Source organism: Orcinus orca, chromosome 7 (genome assembly GCF_937001465.1).
Source record: "Orcinus orca chromosome 7, mOrcOrc1.1, whole genome shotgun sequence".
Taxonomy (NCBI): domain Eukaryota; kingdom Metazoa; phylum Chordata; class Mammalia; order Artiodactyla; family Delphinidae; genus Orcinus; species Orcinus orca.
This window is the reverse complement of record NC_064565.1, coordinates 77,085,343-77,093,056: the sequence shown is the minus strand read 5'-3', so window position 1 is coordinate 77,093,056 and position 7,714 is coordinate 77,085,343. Positions and strand designations below refer to the sequence as shown.

The window sequence follows — 7,714 nt, the reverse complement described above, 5'->3', positions numbered from 1 at the left end:
GTCAGTTCATGGAGGCCTTGAAAGCCTTGCTAAGCAGTTTAACATTATTCTGAAATCAATGAGAAAAAAACTGAAATTGTTTTGATTTTAAAAGTAGAAACTCATTTATTCCAAGATTTACATTAGGAAGATGAAGTTGGCAGCACTGTGTATCAGTGTGACTGGGAAAAGAACAGTTAGGGGAACGATTGTCCGGAGGAAAGTATGATGGCCTAAATTATAAAAATAATGGTGGTGAGAATGCAGAGCACACATTCAGGAGATGTTATAGAGATATATTTGGAAGCACTATCAGCCAACTGGATGGGAGAATTTTGATTCTGAGATTATAAGATTAGGGGACTGGAAGAATGGTGGTACCATTGACTGAAATCGAGCTTCAAGGAAGAGTAGTTCTTGGGTTAGCGGTGAGGAGGGGGGTGACTTAGGTTTTCTGAATGATGGAGATTTGCATGCAGGAAGTTTGGGGGATTTTGGTGATTTTCTAGGAGGACTAACAGGACTTGGTATATAGTTGTACTCACAGATATAATTAATCACGGTAAAAGGATATAAGAAAAAATTAGCAAAGGGAAAAAGGTACATGGGACAAAGCCTGGAGGAAATCAGGCACAAATTTCCAAGAGTGTTCTCCCAGCGGAGTCACACAGGAGTTGTGAGGCAACATGCATGCAATGTTGCCTACCAGGGAAGCTCATTAGAGACTCAATGCCCAGGGTTTTATTTGTGGCTGGTCACGTAGGTATTCTTGACCTAGCACGTACAAAATTTCAGAGTCCCAGAAGGAAAACAGGTGTTTAGCATAAACCACCTCGTCTTTACAAACAGTCTGGGCACTGTGAGCTGCTCCTGTCAGTTCTGGGAATGGTATAAACCCAAGTTCCCAGGTACCAGCCAAGGGCCAAACTTCTAAGCAGATGTTTTGAAGGATAGCAGCCTCAGGCTGCTATGCCAGCTCTTTTCTGCACAGGTGGAATATCACCTATGTAGAGGAAAGGGAAGCAGGACTGGGAAGAGAGAAAATTTAAACCATGAAGCAGTTGCATCAAAGGCCTCAGCCAATCCCAAAGGTAGCTCTGAAGCTGGGTGACCCTTCAGATCTATCCTAAATCAAGCCCAGGGGGCCAGAGTTTCCTACCCCAACACTGACCAGGCATTGTGAGCTCCCTTCAGCTGAGAGCAGTTCTTAGAGAAGGAAGGAAGGAAGGGAGGAGGGGAGGGAGGAGGAAGGAAGGAAAAAATTGAGCCCTCTGTAGGCAATCTCCCAGAAAGCTGGGTCAGTGAGTGTTCTGTCCTATGGTCAGCACACACCAGCATCCACCTCAGAGGACATGATGAATTGAGTGCTCTTGGTTGTATAAATGGCACCATTCCTTTTTTGCTCATGGGATCCAGCCACTTTGAAAATGTTAGAATTCTAATAGCAGAAACTGAGTTCCAGGGGGTCTAAATACAAGCATATAATGGTATATAGGTATATAAGACAAGCTATAAGCGTATGTAGAACAGACTGTTTCTAAAACATCTTGGCACCTAAGAGCCCTCAGAACAGCCCTGACTTTTCTCTAGAAAATTGTATGAGTAACTTTACCAATAAGGTACTGGCATTTGCCTAAATTCTATTAACAACCCCCCATTAGCCACTTAGAGGAATGCTGCATTGGAATGCTTTCCCCAGGACAAAGGAATCTGCTCCACTGGCAGACAGAAGTAGCATCCTATCCTTTTTTTAAAAAATAAATTTATTTATTTATTTATTTATGCCTGCGTTGGGTCTTCGTTGCTGCGTGCGGGCTTTCTCTAGTTGCAGCGAGCAGGGGCTACTCTTCATTGTGGTGCGCAGGTTTCTCATCGCAGTGGCTTCTCTTGTTGCAGAGCACGGGCTCTACACGCGTGGGCTTCCATAGTGGTGGCTCGCGGGCTTCAGTACTTGTGGCTTGTGGGCTCTAGAGCACAGGCTCAGTAGTTGTGGTGCATAGGCTTAGTTGCTCTGCGGCATGTGGGATCTTCCCAGGCCGGGGCTCGAACCCATGTCCCCTGCATAAGCAGGCGGATTCTCAACCATTGCTCCACCAGTGAAGTCCCAGCATCCTATCCTTTAAATGAGAAAGAAAGAACCCAGTTTCCAAGTAATTATACTCACGATGATAATCACACATCATTTTGCTTGACATCTTGGTTTTCACATCTCTTTTAGAGATTTTAGGTCTTTTGATCTCATGTAAATTTCAGCAGGCAGTGTTACAGTTCTTATAACTGAGGAAATTGAGACTTAGGGGTTACACAGGATGAGCCCAACATTCCACTACCAGTAAGTAATAGATGCGGGCCTGAGATCTGATTAGCCTGATCTCCAGCATTCTTTCCACTACCCCACATCTCTGCATTATCATCAGATCCCTGTCCTGGAAGACAGAACCAGGGTACTGCATGTGCTTTAAAAATAAATAAATAAATAAAATAAAATAAACAGGAAAAAAATTTTTAATTAAAATAATTAACATTAAAAAAATTCTACTTTGTTTTATTTGGGGCCAAATTGCTGGAATTACTAGCAAATGAGAGACTAACGGACATAAACTTAATGAACAAGGAGATTGTGGAGGTCTGTAAAGAGCAATTCCTGCTTTGGGAATTCAAATATTCTGCTGTATGAGAAAGATTCTGTTGGTTTTGGAAAGACCATGAATCATTTCCTGAAAGAGCAAAATAATGGAAGCTTTTCATTCCAAGTTTCCAAGAAATGTTGTCTAAAAGCAGAAGACACTTGGAACGCCACGCCATTTGTAGAGAGGCCTTAGCTGTGTCCTGGTCAGGATTGGACCCTTCCTCTTAAACCCTGGGCAACCACTTAAGAAGCATCTATGTACTGGCAGGGTCTTCTTCCTCCCAAGTGGTCATGCAGTTAAGGGAGAAGATTCATTTCTTTTTGTTCTCACAGGTAATACTGGTTGGGAATGCATTACTTGGATAGTCAATGGGAGGTATCAGAGCCTGGAGATCCAATTTTCAAAATGGTAGTAAGTGTCTTTTTACCAGGGAATTTCCAGTGAAGTCAGCATGTCTGCTGTCTTCCTCACTGATAACCCCACAAGAAACTCAGAAGTGCAAGATTCATGTTTGCATCTGTGAGATTTAAGTGGAGTAGATGCTTGTTAGCACCAATAAGCCAGAAAGCAGTCAGCATTTCCACTGTAAACCTCTCAAGTTCTCCCTCAGTCTTTAGCCCTTTGTAAGTCAACCATAAAAATTCACCACAAGTTGAAACTTGAGTATATTTTTTTTAGGCTGGGAACCTTTTTTCTCAAATGATAGAGTGGAGATCATTCTGACCTTTCCCAGTGAGCTGCAGGGAAGGAGAGTGGCTGTGAGATGTACAACACAATAAAGGGTTCTGTCTCCAAGACTGAAGTTGGGTATGAATTGTGTCCTACAGGAACCATCTTTTTGAGTTTCACCCAGAAGACAGAGAAAATTATAAGGATTCTGTAGATCCCAGAACAATCTTTTTCCCAGAAGCTCTGGAGGTGTGTAGAAGTGGGTAGCAGTTGACAAAGACAGTCTCTGATTTGTTAAAGACAATCTCCAATTTCTGTCACATTACCTTTGCTGATAATCAAAAATAGCTTTCTCAGTTTGACTCAAATGATCTATTTTTATTTTTGTGTTATTTTCTTACTGGGGAGAAGCAAAAGCTCAAGCTGTATTGATTACAATTGGCAAGTTAATTGAGCTTCTTAACATTGTTGAGATCTTTCTTGCTTTTTTGAAGAAAAGAATAGCAGGATGTAATAGGTGATCACGTGACAGAAAGTCACATGCTCCATAGGGTCAGTTGTTCAAAGGCAAAAACATAGACTAAAGTGCTCAGATGTGCTCTGTTTATGTAACCATGTTCAGCTGTGTCTTTTTATACTGATAGTTGTCTCCTGTGCCTCACACACCAAGAAGGTGCCTAATGAAAGGAAGAATGGGACTGGTGGAAGCCTCTCAAGATTTCTACACCAAATACACCTCTAAGTGGCCGGTAAGGCTTTAAGAGCCTTCTGGCTAAGCTGCCTGCCTGTATCCTTAAAGCTAGATGGACCATTTGTTTCTTATGGTGATGCATATACAAGCTTGATCAGTTGCCTGCAAACCAATGAAGTGGAGCTATATGTTTTCATTGCACCAGGTTATGGGGCATTAGAGTCACAAACACTCTGTCCACACATCCCAAAACTGAAATGCTTAATTTAGTACTATTACAAAAATCACAGGCTTTGATCGTAACACCCTGGCAGTGTATTTGTGAAAGCTGAGTAAAATAGCAACTTTTAATTTGGCAACCAGCTTTTGTATAATGACACTAAAGCATTTTACAAGTTCACTCATTTCAAGAAAAGCTTGATACTTAATAAGTTAAAGATTCTTAGAGTTGTAAGGAATCTATTTAGCCTAAAAATGTTGGGATGTTCTTCAAACCCTAATGACTTTCACCACCTGTTCATTTCAGCCAACCCACCCAGGGTGACCCTATGCATCGTCTCATCATCTGGGAGTGCTCCAACTCAGAAACCTTAAGAGTCCAAATCTTCTCTCAGAAAACAACCTTCAAACATTTCCGCTGGCCTACAGCTGCTTTTTCTTTGTTTTGTTTTGTTTTTACCATCTGGCTCTTGGCCTTCCATGATATCTGCTACCTTATCAGCACTCCCTGCCTTGCCCTTTACATTCCATGCTGACATGCTTGGAATCCCCACCCCACCCCCATCCCCCCAAAGCAATGTTTTGTCTTGACTAGATGACTTTGCCCCTGCGGTCATTCAACTACTCAACGGGTATTTATTGAACTACCTCTCTGTGAGTTGTTGGCCACTCTGTCTAGAACGTCAGCCTCTTCTCCCACCCGATGGTGCTTCTTCCTTGTAATTCCTACACATCATTTAAGAAACAGTCTTGGAGACACATCCTCTAAGAAGCCTCTCCTGACCGTCTCCTCCATTCCACTCTTCCCCTGTCATTATGCTAAGTCACGTGTCCCCTAACAATTTGTGCATATCTGCATCAATGGATCAGTCTGTAATTGTTTGTTTCAACTTCCCCCACTAGACTAGCATACTTACCTTTGGGGTGAATACAAGGCAGTGGTTAGAGTTAGACAACCTATTGTCACACCCTATCTCTACTGCTTATTAGCTGTTAAGATCTTAAGCAACTTCTAAGCCTCAGTTTCCCCATCTATAAAATTGAGTTACTAATAGGGATTGTATATAAAGCACTTAAGCACAGTAATGCAAAATATTGGATTGGCCAAAAATTCGTTCGGGTTTTTCCATAAGATGTTATATGCAACATATTTCCATAAGATGTTGAATAAATAAATGTCATAGGAACACCCTTAGAAGACTCACTAAAAGGAAAATATTTATCCTTTAAACACTTGTAGTGATAAGGAGCTTGTTCCATTTCTAGGTAACTCTAATCATAGTGTAACTCAAACTATATGGCTTGACTCACACTAGTTTTATTGGCATAAATTAGCCCCTCACCCCAAGGGTCCCCTGCTATGCTTAAGAATTTTGACACTCAGGCTCCCCTGTCGTGTGTTTCAGCAGCCAGTCCCTCAAGTACTCCCATTTTGGCCACTACCTCTGATGTAATCGGCTATTGTGAGATGGTCACTCTTGGGCAAAGCTCTTCTCAGCTAGTGCCCAAGGCTGGCCACTACCAACATCACTGCAGCCTCAGGACAGCAGTCAAGACCCTCCTCTGTACGGCTTTGCCCCACATGTAGTTGTGGACTTTTCTCTTTAATTTTCTCCAGTACATCAGAAGTCAAAATATACGAGATGTTGATCAAATCTTAGGAAGGCTCAGGGACAATGAAAGGAAAGGGCACACAGAGAATGAGTCGATTCCCGAGCATAGGCTCAGTCACTCCCAGGAGGAAGCTCGCCATTCCTGGGGGCCCACATGCTCCGGGAAGCACTTCAGGGCCTCAGGAGGTGCCCTTCCTGGGAGATCTACTCAGACTGACTCCAGATCCCAGAGTTCTAATTTCCTGCCCCACTGCTGACCTCTTCTGAGGACAGCTGGCAGTGAGCAATTCCAGCCCCTTCAGAGGAAACCCCACCCACATTACACAGTGATTCATCACCGGTGCATTTCCCCAAAGCTGTATCGTTCAGTCTTGCCTGCTGCCACTTTGTTGTTAATGAAAATAGTAGCTACCAAGTCTAGTGTATCAAGCAATCCTAGTGCACAGGAGAGTCAAACATGAAATGCTTTTACATTTCTGTAGTCACTGCCTTTAACTCTGCAATGTTCACAATCTCCTAGTTGTGCCCACCCCACCCCACCCCCCAAGAACATCTCAGGCAGATCTCTCAGAGGGTTCCCATCACTCTCAGGAATACAAAGCCCATTCAGCCTAATACGATTTAAAATGTCAACCTTGCTTCAATACAATGACCACATCCCCTCTCTCCCAGCCCTGGCCAGTCGCCGCACCAGAGAGACTTAGAGCGCAGAGGTGCTTACCAGCTCCTGGGCATTCCTACTCTCTGTGTGGAGACAAGGAAGAGGGACAGGAGAGACAAACAAGTGTTCCTTATCTGCCTGGGGTGTTGAAGGCCTCTCTGGCCAGTGCTGGCTGGCTGTTGGCTCTCTCTCTGCGGCAGACATCCAAATCTGCCTCCTTTGTTGGTGCTTTCGTGAATTTTCCAGAGGCCTCATAGAAGACCTCCTACTTCACCATCTTCACCATCTGCTCCTACCCTTGGTGATTCACCCCACTGTTTCTTGTTACCAGGTCTACTTTCCTGGCAACCAGTTATCTTGGATGGTATGGTATACTGGTGAGACAGCCTCAAGCCTGGCTGCCTTCCACAGCATCCCTTTGATCTGCAATAAAATCCCATATTCGTCACCAAATGCTAAATGTGGGACATGAAGTGGCTTCACTCTACCCCTTCTCTCTGCTCTGCCTTCTCCTTCCAATTGTCTGTTCCACTTATTAAATTGGACAGAGGTAAACCAGCCCATCTGTGGTATAAGCAGACACCCAATTGGTGAATGAGGAGGGAGCAGGAAAAGCATCTCATCACAATGCAGCCCCTCAAGGATGCAGATGACTTCCCGGAATTCTCTCCTCCTGATTCCTGTCTACTTATCTAGACTGGAAGCAGGTGGCAGATATGAAGGCTGCAGAAGCAAAGCAAGTTCAGCTACTTCTTGATAAGCCCTGAAAAGAATGTCTGATCCCTGGTCATTTATTATTTATTTTTTGGTCCTTGATACTTTGCTCTCAGTTTTGGATTCCAGTTGCTAATTCTGCAGCAACAGGAAACCTTCCCATGAACATTCCAGGCATTGTATTAGGGCCTTTATATATATGATCTCATGTAAGCCTCAAAAGTCTATATTATTACCTATATTTTATTGGTGAAGAAATAGTAACTCAGAGAGGATAAGTACATTTCTCAAGATCACACAGCTAATAGTGGTAGATCCAGAACTTAGACCCAGTGCATCAGACTCTAAAGCCCTGGTTCTTCTTCCTTTAGGCCAATGGCCCACAATTTCCTGGGAAGATTTTAAACTAAAATACCTGGGCTCACTCCCAGTTGATAATGATTTAATATGCCTGAGGTTGTCCCCAGGCAAAGATAGGGTTGTAAGGCTCCTCAAGTGAATCTAAGATGCACCCAGCATAGAGAACTACTGCTTTAGG

At 43.3% G+C, this 7,714-nt stretch overlaps 1 long non-coding RNA gene across 1 annotated transcript; it reads right to left on the bottom strand.

Annotated features, from left to right (window-relative positions):
* Positions 1–1,736: 1,736 nt before the first annotated feature.
* Positions 1,737–6,706, bottom strand: LOC125964974 (uncharacterized). Its single transcript, XR_007478362.1, has 2 exons — positions 6,523–6,706; positions 1,737–2,096 (listed from the first exon to the last, which is right to left on the bottom strand). It is a non-coding gene; the product is annotated as an uncharacterized LOC125964974 (long non-coding RNA).
* Positions 6,707–7,714: the final 1,008 nt, after the last annotated feature.